The sequence below is a fragment of the Anas platyrhynchos genome, chromosome 6, assembly GCF_047663525.1.
Source record: "Anas platyrhynchos isolate ZD024472 breed Pekin duck chromosome 6, IASCAAS_PekinDuck_T2T, whole genome shotgun sequence".
Taxonomy (NCBI): Eukaryota; Metazoa; Chordata; class Aves; order Anseriformes; family Anatidae; genus Anas; species Anas platyrhynchos.
Window position 1 is genome coordinate 28,051,091 of NC_092592.1, and position 16,866 is coordinate 28,067,956.

The 16,866-nt window shown below is 42.4% G+C and overlaps 1 protein-coding gene across 6 annotated transcripts in view; it reads left to right on the forward strand.

The window, feature by feature from the left end:
- Nucleotides 1-16,866, forward strand: part of CNNM2 (cyclin and CBS domain divalent metal cation transport mediator 2) — a 113,718-nt gene that overhangs the window by 25,437 nt on the left and 71,415 nt on the right. The window lies entirely within an intron of this gene.

The following is a 16,866-nucleotide window of genomic DNA, read 5'->3' on the forward strand; positions in this document are numbered from 1 at the left end:
CTGGGTTTCTCAAAAAGATGTTTTGCACAGCACAGGGGATAATTTATGAAGCTGAAAACAGTGTAGAAGAAATGACGTGCAAAGGCTTCATCTATCACTTAAGCCTACTGAATTAAGGATGTCTTCTATTGACAGAACTTCTGCAACCTACAAAATAGATCATCCTGGAGCAAGCTGCCTTGTTCAGTGCCACACTACGTTATTAATTCCAGTTGGATAGTGGGGCTCTCTTTTCCTGTCTGGAAAGGGACAATCTATAGATTTTTATAAAGCACTTGGGGTGGGGTTGAGGTGGTAGGCCTTACCTGTTGGTGTTTTTTTATTTTTCATTTAATTTATTTTTGGCATCAGTTTTTGTATAGATTTTTTTTTCAGGTGAAAATGAATACATGCCCACAGTGAGGCAGAAAGGTGTTAAAGACTGACATCTATTTAGTGATCCCTTCACTGCCAGAAGAGCAATAGCCAGCAGTGCAGCAAGGCCAAGGTCTGCTACCTCCACTAAATTGAAAACAGAGACATCAGCGAAGTGACTTTGCTCAACATGAAGTCTAATTAAAAGAGCTTCCACTTTGCCAGATTCTTAGATGTCTGTTCTGAGGCATCTGAAAGCCAGCACAGTTGCTGACATGGGATGTGGGCTCATCAGTCCATGAGCAGAAGACCATGGTGTGCGTTGGGCTGGTGTTCTGGCCAGCTTTGGTGGTGTTTGGTCCTTCTCTTCCAGTTGAAGATACCCCAGTGGAAAGAGATCCTAGTGCAACTCCAGGTACCCTGTCTGTTCAGTTAGCTTGTCAAAGGAATTTTCTTATGTTGCCTTCACCAGAGGGGGACCGACACAGCATGAAGATAAAACCTGCTCTCCATCTGTTTTATCTGTAGTCATTAATTAGAAACTGACGAAAGAAACAGACTTTGGTTCTTTTTAATTCAGGCAGTCTGCATACTGAAGCATGGTAATTCATAGCCAAGTAGAGCTCGTGGCTGAAACTAAGATAAGCTGGGTTTGTTCACACAGTGATGGAGGCTTTATGCAAGTTATTTAGGTGCTGTGCTTGTGGATGCTTGCAAAAGGAGGCTCTTACAGTATGAGCTCTAAAAATCCCTTTATGTATTTGCCTGCCTTAATCCTCCAAATGGCTTGTATTGCAATTGTGTAGTTAGAGCCTTAGGGATTTCTAGGTGACTTCCACAACTTGTAACAAAAGGCACTTCCTACATCAAAATCGTCTTGAATCCTGACAGTGGGGGACGAATCGTAGTATCATAGAATGGTTTGGGTAGGAAGGGATCTTAAAGACCATCTACTCCTAGGGTTTTCCTCTGTGTTATGTTTCCTTTCAGCCCTGACTTCTCTCACTATGTGTCGTTTTTGCAGTCTGAATTTAGCTGATAGAAAGACTCGGGGTGGAATTACCCTCTGCATCCCATCACTACCACTGAGCTTGGGAGCTGTATTCCCTTCCTGCAGTCTCTCTGGTCTGAAGAGGCATTTTTCTTCAAATACTTGCCAGGGTGGGACCTCTGGACTTCTAAATTCAACGAGATGGGAAGTATGCTTTTTACTTTGGGTGTTAAAGTTCTGGAGAAGGTAGATTGGGAGAGGTCAGGAGATATCCTATGAGGACGCAGACACAATCTAGTTTGATAAACCTTTATCTAAAATAGACAGAACCTGTTATCCTGAGGAACTTGTTGGTTTTTACAGGCTAGGGAATACATGCAGCTACTGAAAATGTGGGTTTTAAAGATAAATAACTAGACTTGATAGTTGGGTTATGTATCGGTTCTACTGTAGTTTCTTCAGAGATATTTTTAACCTAGTGCTTCATCCAGTTCTGGTACGTAATAGCAATTAATAGTACTTTCTGACTTTAAGTTCTTCTTGTCTATGAAAAATATAGTGTGTGCTCTCTGCTGTTGCTCTTAGCATGGAGATCTGTAGGGATCATGCACTGCGTGCAGAACCAGCATCTGCTGGTTCAAAGGAATCCAACTCGTTTGTTGCCCTTCAGGTTATTTTTATAAAGGTGCTTTGTTGGGTAAGCAAAACCTTTTTCTGAATAGGCACATATCCAGTAAACGTCATAAGTCATGCTGCAAAGGGCACAGTATGGTGGCAAACAGCCCTGGAAGTCAAGGATGTCCTTCAGGTGGGTGCGTTCTCAGCTCTCGAGCCTGCAGGTTCAGCAGCTGCTCTGAGTTCAGATAGTTACATAGCTGGAAAACTACGTGCAAAACCCAAACAAGGTGTTTTTTTTTGTGTTTAGAACAACGTGATTTAAGGTGAAATGAGAAGCGGCATTTTCCTGTTCTTTATTTTAGTCTGCGCTTCTGTCTGTGTGGTCTCAGCATGAAGACTATCTTGGGGGTTAGAGAAATGTTTCCTTCTTGCATTGCTGAGAAGGAGCTAGGTCCTTCTAGGGTTGCTGGGCCAAGCAGTGACACTGAGGATAGTGTCCTCTTCTTTCTTCATGTTGGTGGCCAGTTCAGCTGACCTTCCAGAGGAGACTGGAGGTGTCATTCCATGTATGACTTTTATTTGAGTTGAGAACCCCATGGGAACTGGGGCTTTTTACAGCAGAGAGATGGTTGGGAAGCTTCATGTGATGATGTTGATGTCTCTTAAAGGACAGGGTCCTTTGCTTGGCAGGAATCATGTCTGACCTCTCACAAAGCTATGGTCTTCATGCTGGTGGTCATTAATTCCATTCCTTTTAAGGCAGGGGTGAGATTATCTCAGTGTCTCAACCTCCCTTGGCTCCTGCTGGGTAGCGCTGACCTGGGTGTAGTCTGGAGGCTGTTTGTCTAGATCTGACTATCTTCTCCTGACAGTCCGTGGAGATCTGGTGTCCATTCTTGCACTTCTTGTCCTTGTCAGCTGTCCCTGTGGCTGTGGAGTTTTGTTGACACACCTTTCTTCTGCTGGAGAGATCTAAGCAGCCCTGGCCTTGCATGGCTTCGTTCTCCTCTGCGGTGGTCCACGCAGGCTGAGACTGCCGATGCCTTTGCAATCACTTGGTCATACCTGAAATTAAAAGATGTGTGTAACCTAGACCTCCCAACAAACGGTTCCTTCTCTACTTTGAACAGGTGTGCTCTAAAATTCATTCCTCCTAAACTCTGTTAAAAGCTGCTTTTGTGTTAGATCTGAGGTGTTCCTTGGTTAACTGGGGCTAGCTGGCCATCTAGGGATCCCCAGCTGAAATTGCCCTGCGGAGCATGTGTCCCCTCTTCTGTGATGGAACTTGCCTCATTTGGAAACAGATCAAGAGAGATCTCTGTGCAGAGAAGATGGAAGTTAGTTGGTTACTACTACGTTGTGTAGTAATCAGAGATGCTGCTGGGAAAGGCCTTTGGGCTCAGATGCAGGCAGCATGAATGATGCACCTCAAGGTTTGGTTGTCCTGGATGACAAAATACTGGTGTCAAGACAAGGATGCTTTGTTTAAACTTGCAGCTGCCCATTGAAATGGTTGTGGTACTGTACCATCTGTTGCTGTGAGGGGACACTACTTCTGTTTTTTTCCTATTTGCAAAGCTCTCCTGGAAAAAATCCAACCACCAGTGTTCCAGGTTATTGGATTCAGTGTATAATTAGTGATAACGATGCAAGTTAACGCTGTTTCCTTAGACCCTACAGAGCTCTGAGTGAGGATGAAGTGCATTTTGCATGTTTGCGTCCTGCACGGTGCAAGTAGTTTCTGTATGACTTAACTGTGTGGCAAAGTGAAAGCTTAAAAAACAACTTGCCTTTTTCACAGCTGTTAATGCATGTGAGAAAAGTTGAGAAACTACCTCAAACTTGAGTGAAAGGCTGCTGATGAGGAATAAAGTGCTTGTTCTTCTGTAATGGCAAATACTTGGAATCCTGTTCCTTCAGGGCAATCGTTCTTTGACTCATCATTGCTAGAAATTCTTCAGTGGCTATAAAATGATGCAACTTTATACTTTGTTAGGCATAAATGCACCTTTGAAATTGTTCCCATGCTAGAAAGCATCTTTGTAGTCTCCTTTGCTAGTGCTGACCCTACTAATTCAACCCTCCTTATTTTGCAACATCAAAGCTGATAACATAGATGCTGAGTTTGAGTTCCACAGAGATGACTCAGACGTGATTTCTGTAAATCATCAGATAAAATTGATATAGTGGCTATAAATAAAAAAAAATTCTGCTTAAAACAGAGGAATTCAGAGTTTGAGTCAGGTTGCTTACCTAGGACACTGGCAAAACTCCAAGATAGGCCTAATTGGAAGTGTTAATAAATATTGCAGGTTTTGAATTCACCTTTAATCCTTAATAAAGGATGGAACAGCGAGTGAAAATGCAGGTTGCAGGAGCTGGGGAATTACTTGGAAGACACCTGCTTATTGAAGGCAGGAAAGGATGGAGAATGTACAGTTCCTGTGCTGTAAAACAGCTTGCATGAATTCAGTTATTGGCACTGAATTTGGGGTGTGGTAGGAGGGGGCCACTCATGCTGAAGGATTTTCATGGAATTGTATGTGCAAACAGCCAGCCTACCCATGGATCTGACAGGGCTAGCTTCTGCCCCCACGCTTGCACAGCCACTCAGACCTCCTGTAAGGAGTGAAGAAGATGCTCTTGCTCTGCAAACTTCATCCCCAAAATAATGTGACGTGACTCCCACTTCTGTTCTTCAGTCTGGGAATAAAGTACAGCACACAACGTATGCCTTAATTTTTGGTGGGTGCTGCTGAAAAATCAGGCTTCTTAAGTAGAGTCCACATTTTTTTTTTTCTGCCAAATACATTGAACTTGATAGATAGTCTTCAAGGTCCTCATCAACCAATAATTATTCCTATTATAAAATATGCTAAGTAGTGAAGCTAATCTGAGGGAAAAATAGTCTAACTATAGCTGAACGTACTTAAGGATAATAAGGATTTTTTGTTGATTTGTGTTCCTCTGTGTTTTGTCTGTAGCAGTGTCACCAATTTGTCAGACTTGTTCACCTCCTTCAGGTGAAATCCCTCAAGCAGAGCAAGGTGATGATTTGGCCATGAAAAGCAAAGCAGCCTTAATTTGAGTGGTGACTGCTGCTGGTGTCTGGGATGTGAAAGAATGAGTTCACGTGATAATTACTAGAGTTCAGGATGGAGGAGGCCTAGCAGTTAACCCCGCAGGTTAAGGATGCCTCTCCTTAACTTACAGCTTGACTATTGATAAGGGATGAGTAGGGGAAACTGACCCTCTTTAACTATTTATTCCTTTTCTTTACCCTATAAGGTTTCTTTGTGGCCTCACTGCTGCACAGGGAAGCACTGCCTGCAAACTCGTATTGGGTAGGAAGGTGAGGGAGGGAACCTGGTACGCTTCTCTCGGTAGGATGCTCTCTGGGTGATTTCACAGCTTCTCTGCAGCAGAGAATTGCTGTGAGGCTTCAGTGGGAAGGTCAGTGCTGAGGAATGTGTTAAGACTCGATCTATTTGCAGCACTCTGGAGCAGGGATTTTGGAAGATTCTCACTGGTTCCAGACTTCAGCTCTTTCAAACCTCTTGGAGAGAGTTTGCCAGTTGTGCACATGTTTTGGAGTGGGCTGGGGTTGTGAGCTGGATCATATTCTGCTGCGGTAACTTGCAAATTAATCCTCCTTTGATATCCCACATCACAAAAGACACCTTTTTGTCTGCCTTTCTGGTCCCTGAAGTACAGCAAGAACTCCTCACCTTCTTTTCCAGCCAGGCTGAAGAGCTGCTGTGACAAAAGCCTGTGCACAGGAGTGGCCTGTGTTCCCGGCAGCTAGGAGACTGGCTGTTGTGGCCACGGTTGCTTAGGAGCCCGGAGATGGTCTGAATTTTTGTCTGACTTGAAAGCAAAGTCAATACTGATCTTATTGTAAGATTGTGCACAAGAGAAAGGAGGTGATGAATCTCCACCCTGATGATTTTGGATGTATGACTTCCCACACGTGGCGTCTAAATGCAGTCGGTGTGGGAGCTGCGTCAAAATGCTTTGTTGCCTTCTGCTGCGGGCATCCTTGTTTGCTGAAGAGGGGTTGTTGACTTTACACTTGCGAAGCTGGATATTCTTTCATTCTTGGGAAATGAGCAACCCTTTCTTTTCTGTTTTTCATTGGTTAATGAGCAACAGGCTTGTGTGGATACTTAAATGTTAAGCAGGAGAGAATGTAGCAACAAGATGTCCAAGACAAGAGTCCTACCTTCTCTTTGTTCTACATTCCCATGAGCTCTTCCTTCAGTAGAGGGTCAGATCTGGTCTCAGACATAGGGTTATTACGCTAGGATACCTTTCAGTCAGAACTGCAGTGGCCGTGATTTGTCTTAAGCGTAGCAGTTTTGACAACCCAGTTCACAAAACACTTCCTGATTAAAAGAAAATCAAAAAGTCCTAATGCTACAGTGGACAAGATTAGCTTCTTAAATGTCAAAAATAAGGTATTTTTCTATAAATAAGAGGATTTCTGAAAGTCACTCAACCTACGTTATGCTTAAGGACCTGTTGTTTAAAAGGAAACAGCTCCGTGAATACTCATTAATCACATCTGGTCTGTTCTTCCTGTCGCATGTCCAAACACTCACTCTTGTGAATCACTTTATTTTTTTTTTTAATTTTATTTTTTTTCAAGGAATTAAGGCTGCTGGCTTTATTTCCTGCCTCCTTTTCTTCACCCACCCAAGAAACTCTGTGTGGTGGTACTGGATCCCCTCCGAGCCCTCAGGAGCAGTGCTGCTTCCCAGTGTAGCATTCACTGCTTGGCAGTGGCCGCACACAAGCCAGCAGGAAAATGAAGATGATCTTCAAGATCTGATGGTAGCAGAGCATTGTCCTGGCACCGTTATTCCCAGTTTCACAAGTACCTCTAGTCAGAGGTATTGCAAAGATATTAATCTCTGCAAACAGTGAGTTGAAACTCTTATCCATACTGATCCTTAAAAACCAAACTGCATTTTCAGTTATAAGTAGAAGAGAAGCTGAGGAAAAGCATATCTGGAGGTCTGCGTTATGCTTCTTTGCTACCAGGACAGCCTCTTTGCTACCAAAAAAACAGACTTCAACTGCACACAGTCTGTCATCCTTTCTTCCTGAGCCTGAGTACGGGTTGTGATTGCGCTGAAGCTCTCTAGTTCTGCCTTGAATTTTTTGCTGGGTGTTTTTAGTTTTTGTTATTCCTGCTTGGGCTGTCTCTTCACATTCGTTCTCACGTGTTGTGTTAGGGAACAAGGTGTTTTATTTTTGTGGAGGAAGGAAAGGGGAAGAGGGAAACTAGATGGTTTTTATCAAAGAGTTCCCAGAGTGTTGAAACTTTGCTCGCTGTGGCACTATTTGCTGGGCCTGGTTACGTTCCCACAGCTTAACGGAGACTGTAGGGCTTTTATTAGTAATTAGCTCGGTGTGGCTTTAGGGCTTTCGGACACGAGTAGTTGTTTTCACTGGGGGTATTAATTATGAATCACAAACCTGTAAACAGCCGTAGCCAAGAATGTGCACGTTTGCAGATATGACTGTTTTGCTGTTCAGCCCTGGGTTAGCTCTGCACTGCCCTCATTGTTGTTGCAGAGAAGTGTATGGAAAACATGTTTTTAACCTCCTAGATGCTATTGAGCTCCTGCATTGCAGTCTGTGAAACTGGGGGAAAACGGGTCCAGTCGCTCGCTTTGTAAGCGGTCGGCTTTAAATAGGGTGGTTTGAACAGGTGGAAGCAAGGCCTCAGAGCCCAATTTGCAAAAGGCCGTCCTTTTAAGATCTTCTAATAAACATGCTTTGAATTTATTTGATTCCTATTTTCAGGGATGAGGAGAGGCAGTTTAGAGAGAACAGTTTTTCCTGATTATATTTCTTTTTCGAAAGCAGCAGTACCAGACTGAGAAACAAAATGAAATTCTCTTCCTATCGTAGTTGATAGCAAATCTTCCTTTTAACTCAGCTGAGCTTAGTTTTCACTCTTCTGTGTGGGAAGAGCTTGTTAATCACTCAAAGAAACAGGATCCTCAATATTACCAGCAATTTCTCCTAACAGCCTCTTGTGGCTTTGAAATTCAGCGGGGTGGATAATATGGCCCCAGGTTGGAGGCCTGCTGGAGATGGTGGGAAGTCTGGATTTCTGCTGCAGAAATGGGCTCTGACCCTGTGGGATGGATAGCTCCTGACTGCTGGATTTATCAACAAGAAGGAGAAGGTGGAGCCCCAGCCTGAAACAGGTAACTTCATAATTCTCTGGTCATGGGCTGTCCTTTCATGAGAAGAGTGACATCTTCCTCTTAAACTCTGCTTTGTGTGCAGGCCATCAGAAACTCAGTTTGTTCCAGACAGCAATTGTCTTGTGCCCTTCCAAACCTTTCTCTGTTGTTAGGCTTGCTTGTTTTTCCCAGCAGGTTCCTTCTTCTCTTCCACTTGCTCTTCTCCTGGTTTTTACTTAGAGCTTTTACAGAACCTGTTTAACTACAAAACAAACAAAAATGACAAATTCCATAGAAGTAATAAGTTGGCTTTTGAAAAGTAATTTTCTTGGGCAAATTCTTGAGATATTTTCATTATCGCTAATTTCCTTGCTTTAAATGTGCTTTATAGCAGCACGTAGGAGGAAACAGAAGCTGTATGATAAATGCAGCAAAATACAATTTTTTTTCATTGCAAGGTTAAGGCCTCAGCATTTTTGTCTGCTTTGGATTCATATAAAAGGATGGGGGAAGGTGCTTTTATTCATAGTCTTCTCTCCCCTTCCAAGTCAAGAAACAGATGGTCCGACCAGTGTAAGGTTTTAAGTGTTGGAATTGGCATTGTCTTTGTAAAGATTATTTGGATAAATAAGTAACAAATAACCAGAAAGCACAGAAGCATAGTCTCTTTGCTCAGTGTGAAAGCTCGTCTAGACAAAAATAGCAAGCTGACAATATGTGGCTGAGATGATTCCCCTGACCTAAATGAGGAGAGCGATTACCTGATATTGGGAACGTGGCTCTGCTTCTAGCACTGCCTCCTGGCCCTCAGCACACCGTTCTCAGCAGCGTTGCTGCTTCAGATACCTCATAATTGAAGCAAGTGCATTTTTTTTTTTTTTTTGGAATGGCTGATTACGAGGTGGCTGTTTGAAATGGGGCTGATTTTTTATGAACAGTGTGACGGGGTGCATGGACCCGGAAGGAAACTGATGGAGAGTTGTTGATGATGAAAGGTATCTGCCCTATCTAATCTAGGTATAGATAGCCAACTAGGATTATAAATTAAGCTGAGATATGTTTCATAATTAAGTTAATGTTTCCTGAAAATAAAGATAAGCTTACTGCTGCCATTCTTGATGGCAGGCGGTTAGATTAATGGTTCTTCACAGTGTGATGGAGCCCAGGCTGATTTTTATTGTTTTCTGTAATTACTGTATTGATTTTGGTGTGACACTATTGAAGAGGAAGATATGCATCAAAATTGAAACCTATTTTAATACTTGTTGGGTTTTACTGGTGTCTTTTTGTCAGTTAATGAAGTTCTGGTTTAGATCTCAGAATCAAACTGATCTTTTTCAGTACAGTAGCTAAGAATTATTTCTGCTGTGAAGCTTGTGTATAGCTACTCTGGTTGGGTCACGTGAAAATAGGTCGTAAAACACTACTGCCATTAGAAAGAAAGAAAAATTAAGATGTCAGCCCCATGGAGCAAATCTTGGCAGAATGTTCTTGGAGTGCTCCTTGTCTTCATTTGTTCTTGTTCTTGGTGGTCCTCGTGGGCGTGGTTGTTGCTGTAACTGAATGAAATTATAAGCTTCACTTCTATTTTATTTTTCTGAAGTTCTGTAACCTCGTTCAACCATTGCCATCTGTATGGAGGTGATGTCTGACTTGTGTTGGCCGGTGGCTGCCTCTCCAATAGCCTTCTGGACAAAAGCATACAGTACCTATCCAAAAAGTATTTGATCTATGAACTTGCAAAAAAGTATGTACGTACGTCTGGTTAAACCAAGCTCTCAATGTGGTATTTAAAGAAGAGATTGTGTATTAGAGCTCGCAATATTACAACAAAAAGAGACAACTTATTTCTCTGTTGGCTGTCTGTTTGCCCCTCTGGTATCCATCTGGACTAATTTTTATTTTTTTTTTCAGATAGAGAATTTTCTCAGTGAGATGAAACAGTAATAGCCACATGGGTGACCTTGACTTTGAACTGTGAAGTTTATGTATAGCATCAGTTGTCCAGTTCTTGAGCAAGATCTCTTAGTCTCGTAAAAAGTAGCAGTGTCCTGGTTTGCATATTTTTATTTCCTTGGGCTGCTGACAAGATATTAGTCTTGGTTATCAAAAGATGGGAAAGGTATTTGTCATCAGTATTAGAAGCAAGCAAACTCAGACCTGGGTGTCTAGAACCGATGAGCATTGTGCTGAAGAGACCACCTAGTCCCATGCACCCTGTCCTTACTTTCTTGGCTTGTAAATTGGCTGTTACATGGTGTGTCTGTGCCACTGCTGTGTTGGTTGTAAGGCTGATCCTCCTCCAGTTAGCTATCAGGGAGGTTGTACTCATGCCTTCAGTACTTACTGGAAGGGACAATTAGAATTTCAAAGTGTTTTAAATCATTTTTCTCCCTCCACAATGTGAACGAGGTCAAACTTTGCTGTGAATAGCTCTGATGGCTGTATTGCATACATGATGGTGGAATGTGGGTATAAGGGATTGCTTTACTTGGAAAATATTTCATGTCTGACATAAATTCAGCGTTAAGGCTGTGACAGGCAGCAAGACTTCTGATGGCTACAGACCAGAGATGAAAATGATGGTGCTGAAGGGTGAGTTCATTGGCAGGTTTCAGCTCAGCTTGCTCCCTAACAGCAAGGTGGAAATGAGCAGTATCCCAATAGAAATATCTCCAGGATGATGGTTTAAAGCCCTATAGGTCTTGAAGTCAAAACCTTGGTTTCATCCTCTAGCCAGTGACTAGCCTACAACATGCATTTGAACCTGTTTGCTCTTACCACTGGTTGGAGGAGTAAAAGCTATTTCTGGTCTCTCAGATGCATCTTTAACCTGCCCTAATCATCAGTCCCCTTTCTGACTGCAGTCTGTCATGTTGTTTCTCGTGTCCTCCTCTGTGCTTGCCATCTGTGGACAATTATCCTGCCTGCGACTGCTCCATCTCTTGGCATTTCCTTAAACAAGAAAGCCTGTAGGAAAAGTGCTCATTTTGCTGCTGCCTCCTTTGAAAAGGAGTATCTGGCACATCTCTCACTGATGCCAAATGGTTGCGGAACTGGATGAAAACTTTGATCTTGCTTACGTTACGATGTTTGCTACCCGGAGCTGCTTCACTAAAAGCAATGTTGGCTTTTGTTTCTACGTGGCAGGCCTACACAGGCAGCTAACACCGTCCATAAATAACACGCTCATTGCAGCAGGGCTTGACCCTTCGGTCCAACTGGAGCTGGCTGCCTCGTGTGCTACTAGGTAAGAGTTTCCATGCAGGCAGCTACCGCGGCATAGTTAATGAGCTATGAACGTGCACCTACCTTGCTTGTAGCTTATTGCTCATGTCGCCGTTCCTGAGGATACCATAAATCTTTCTGCATGACATGCATCATAATTTTCTCACCTCTGTGACCCTTGGGGCCACATCTGTGACAGTATTTCGTTTGCGTGGCTATCTATGTGATCATACTTTGTTTCTTGAAAAAAAACAAACCTACCTGTGGCAGGGGGGTTGGAGCTAGGTGACCTTTAAGGTCTCTTCCAACTCGAGTCATTCTCTGATTCTATAAATGTTTGATGTGACTTAAAGCCAGTCTTACTTTTGGCCTATATACAAGAAGTCTCTCCTAGAGACTTCTTGGCTGTTTGTAAAACAAGAAGGCCCTTTTACCTGAACTTCAGCACTGTTGTAGGTTGCATTTTGTTTTGTTCACCTGACAATACTAAGTCTACAATTTAATGTTAGGTGTCCTCATCTTGGACTGTTGGGGTGTGCAGCATTCATTCACAGTGATGTGTGGTTGCAAGTATGGGGGCTTTCAAACCCCTGGCAGATCAGTGTGATGCTTTGAAACACATCTTGTATAGCTCTGTAGACTGTTCCTTTGTGCTGTCTTCTTGGGGGTTTTGTATCTTTGGGTGTATGGGGCTTTTGATTTCTTTTTTTTTTTTTTTTTTTTTTTCAAGCAGGTTAAAAATGAGAAGATGCTAAAGGGGCATAGCTTTCCCACTGGGGCTGCTATATTCTGATGAATCTTGCTCTTTAATCTCATTAGGCCTAATTAGCAGCTCTGGCTTAGCAAAATTAACTCTTCTGCCAATTGGGTTTAGATGCTACCGACTTTTTTATTTATTTATTTTTATTTTAACTTTTAAGTAACCCCATTCCATTTTCTGAAGCCTGCTTTGCACGTTGGGCAGGCAGCAGTACAAATGCAAACAGACAAGTAGTTCAGCCATTTGGACACGACCCAGAGTCATCCAGGATTGTGGAAGGTACTGAGTGTTGAAACCAAGCATGCTTAGGAAAGGTTGAAGGGGCAAAATGGGGGAAGAGTTAGAGGCTGGGGCACTCTGCAGTGCTCACAGGGAGCTGGAGCTCTTCATCTATGGCATTGACTTTGAAGGGACAATGAAAATAATGGGATGAAGAACGAGATGGAATGAAGTTGAGACAACGTGGGGCCTGTCACTTTGCAGATGATGTGGTTTTAGGCTTTCATTGAGGCTCTTGGGCCACAGATAGACCATGAAATTTGTCAGCAGGGAAAATTTGTCATCTATTTCTTGTGTTTTAATGGAGAAATGGCTGTTGCGTGCAGGGCTTTGGCATTGGAAAAGAGCTAAGAGTTGCCATCTCACTAACTGCAACGCTTAATCCTCTTGCTAGAATAGCTGCAGATAAACCTTCAAGCAAGGTAGATGTTGAACTTCAGGTAGGAATAGGTTCTGAGAAAAATTAAGAAGATAAAACAAATAAAATATTGTCCTAATATGCAAAAGCTGAGTCCCTTCCTGGCCTTCTACTCTAGGTCTTCAGTTTGACCCACACTTACTGTTTAAATTCCGGTGAGTTCTTACAGAATTAGTAATGAATTTCTCCTGCTGAATTTACATGACTGACTGTAGGGACTTTAATGGGAGCTACTGCTGACTCACCTCTGCAATGGAGGAAAGATTTTTCCCCTCTTCACCCCAGTAATTGCCTTTTTCAGGGGAGGGAGGGCTCACAACAGTTCAAATTTTGTTGAGAAGCTACAGTGCTACAATAGCTTCTGCTTAATTTCCATAGGAGCTACTTTCTAATGCTAATTTCACGCTTGATAAATACGGTCCCTTGTTGCCTAGGCGACAAGTTACGGCACAAATGTTCATTACTGCACTACTGGTTAATGAGTCTCCAGTGTTCTGAAAAAAATTACATCCCGAATTAAGTGGGTTTATTCACTTTAATCTGAAGTCACCAACAACCTGGGAGACCAATTTGCACAATGTTTCCTGTTAATAGTGGTACCCAAATTCAGTAATGACAGAGTAACCAGAGAAACCCACAGAAGTGTTTGGTACATCAGTGCCATGGTAAGTGCACAGGTCCTTCTCCATCATTCTTTGGAGGTCTGCAACTTCATGAGGATGACTTTGTTAAGAACAGTAAAGTATTTAAAAGTTTAAAAACTGAAATCCCTGGAAATGTACCTCTTGTCAACTTTCATCATCTTCCATAGTATTGTCTAGCTTGGCCAAGTGAGCCTGACAGCTTCTAATTGATTTCAAAAGTTAAATTTTTATGTGCTGACAGAGTTTTGCATCCTGTCATTCTCTAATCTGTTTTGCAATAAACTCGGATATACTTGATTTGATGTCTTGAGGCATAGACTCGATCTGATGTCTTTAGGCGATGTTAATGTTTTTCAGTGTGAATGTGTCATAGGACACATCCCCCAACAAAACAGCACGCAGGAACAGTCTGCAGAGCTAGACAAGAGGGCTTTCAAAGTATCACACTGATCTGCCAGGGATTTGAAGGTCCCCATACGTGCAACCAGACATCACTGTGAGTGAACGCCACAAACATGCCCCAACAGCCTTGGATGTTTCTAGATGAAGACGCATAATGTTAAATCGCTAGAGGCTGGTTTTGCACCAAGTTCACAGTTTCCTTTTTCTGTAGAAGAGTTGAGGTCTCATTTATAAAGATTTGTTCAACTTGATTCGGTTCACATGTAATTTAGGCAAGAATGCCTTGGTGCTCAGTTGGTTGAGAGGGGGCTCTGCTTGTTGACCTTTTCTATGGTGACTCAGCATGGAGAACTCAACACTTCCCTGCCGGGCAGAGACCATTGTTAACTTTTATTCCATTATTATTTTTCATTTAAAAGCTAATTTACTCTTTTGCCTTCAATCCATGTCACACGCATTATTCCAGCTGTTAAGTAATATGAAAGTTTGTCTTTGGCAGGCTGCACATGTCATCTTGCCTTGGGAAATCAAAAGGGAAGATTACATAACAGCTGACAGTATATTTGGCTCCAGAATGTCATTAAACTAATGAACATTGAGTTTTCTTTCCCAGTCACAATATTCTTGAGCTCAAAACTAAAAACTCTTTTTATGTGAAACCTAGAGTGCAGTTTGGTGAATTGCAGGACTCCTGGAGCCTGCTGCTCATACATCATTAAACAGAACATACCCATTGCTTTAAGAACTGAAAATAGCATGCAGATGTATGGAACTCAGTTTTCCTTCAGTGAATTCAGAGTAATTTAAGCTTTAAACTTTGTCCCCTCTGAAGCAACTATTACAGTTGCCTAAATCTGACATGGCTCAGTATTCACCTGCTGAAGGCATCTGACTGCCTGTTTGAATGCAGAAGAGCATTGTCTTTTTTAATTAGCAAAATACTTCAAAATTTTTTTTGGTTTGATTTTATTGAACACCGATTCTCTTTTCTTTTGTGGAAGAATAAAGTATCCTAGGACGTAAATTACCAAGATCTGTTTTCTATGTTAGATGCTGTGTTGTAATTGCCATTAATATCAGTACAAGTCAGAATGCATCTGTGCACAAAACTTTTTTTACAGTACTACAGTCAGTCTTAACATGTTTGAAAACCTGTAGTGGGCAGGAGTTTGGGCTCTTGTTATGTTTTTGTTGTGCAACTTCTTATTCTCTCTAATATTTAGAGAGAGGCCTTTATCTGTTATGCTAGTGAAAAATTATCTTTCCAAATAAGAGAGAGATGTAGGATGCATGGGTGTGGACTGCTGTTTAGGATGCTGTTAACTAGGATGCTCTTGATTATTCCTTCCTAACAGAAGAAACTTGTTCAACCAATAAGTCGTGCTGTAGCTTTTTGTTATTGCTTGTTACAAAAACCAAAATACTAAATGCACTTAAACACAGTTTCCCTTTTTGCATATTTTAGATTTTTTTTTTTTTCTGGTGCTTAAAATGAGCTTGTTCTGAAGCAATCCACATGCATGATGTGAATAATGATGCGAGTACTCCATTAAACTACCAGTTTGAGTAGTCTCTAATGTAGGTGACTTGGATTTTTATGTCTGCATTACAGCAACCCTCATCTGAACTCAATAACTTTGAATTGGGGACCACATTACTTAGCACAGACTTTAGGCTTTTCTTGCACAGCAGGGAAGTCTGTTTTGCAAAACTAATCAGAATCCCAGGGCAAGCGAGATGCTTAAAAATCTGTTGCATACTTACACATGTACTGGCCCGGATATCAAGGGCAGATGATGAAAAGCAGAGTGGAAAAGTCTCAGTAAGGATAGCTGGATAATTAAAATTAAAGACATTTTGATATACTGGCTAGCATAATAAATCTGATGCCAAAGTGGAGCTTATATACGATTCACAACCATTCTAAGCAGCAACATGTTTCTTGTTCCATTATAGGGTAACTTTCCTATGACATTTTTCTTCCTCCTTTCTCAGAAAGCTGTGGAAAACTCCTCCAGGTTCAGAGTTCCCATGGCAGTACCTGCCTGTTGGTCTGTGGCACCTTCAAATTCCAGCAGGGTCTCTTCCAGTAGAACTTGTGCCCATTCCTATTCTTCTGCCAAGAAACTCTTGTTTTGTGTAGGACCAAGGCAAGTGACTTCGGTTCTTTCAAAATCTATTTGCTTAAAATCAAAACAAGCAGCACATGCTCCTTTTGGATCAAGTTATCCAAAAATTGTGTTTGCGATCCTGTGCTAGGGCTGCAAGTAGTCCAGGCAGAGCGGGTCAACCTGGGGGCTGTAATGGTGAGTGGAAATATATGGCTCTGTTTACTCAATCTTTAAACTTGCAGGCAGATTTGATTTACTAGTTTTGCTTGCTTTGTATGCGTAGCCTACTCTGCTCAGTATTAAAAGGCAATGAGTGTTAACGCTCCTATAAAATACTTCAGTCTGGACATAGTGTTCAAGGTGGTGACCAAACGTACAAAGTGTTTTGTGAAAGGTTCAGGCCCACTGCCTCAGGGAATGCTGTTCCAAGTGTACTACGCCGGGGTGGAGAAGCTGTGGTGAGGGAGGGGTGACTAACCAGCTGGCTAAGGGCTGCCACAAGGAAGCCCCACGGCAAGATAAGGAATCACAGGAGAGCTCTAGCCAGGCTTCTTGAAGGCGCAGAAGTCCTGCATGGTACCCAGTTTGCCAGGATGTCACCTTTTCCTCGGAAAGTCCCTAAATTGCAGGTTCTGGGGAGTGTCAGTTAGAGGTAAGACCTTCCCAGGCTGTTTGCTCTTAACCGTTGCTGCAAAGAGCATGCTGGGCTTCTTGCTTTGACCTTGTGTGGCTGTTCCATCTGAGAGCTCCTAGAGCAGTGCCAGGCCAAACCCGTGACTTGGGCCGTGGTTTCCCACCAAATCAAAGTTGTAAGGCAAGGTGAGATGGTCCTACCAGAGCCCCATCCTCCCCATGCAGGGT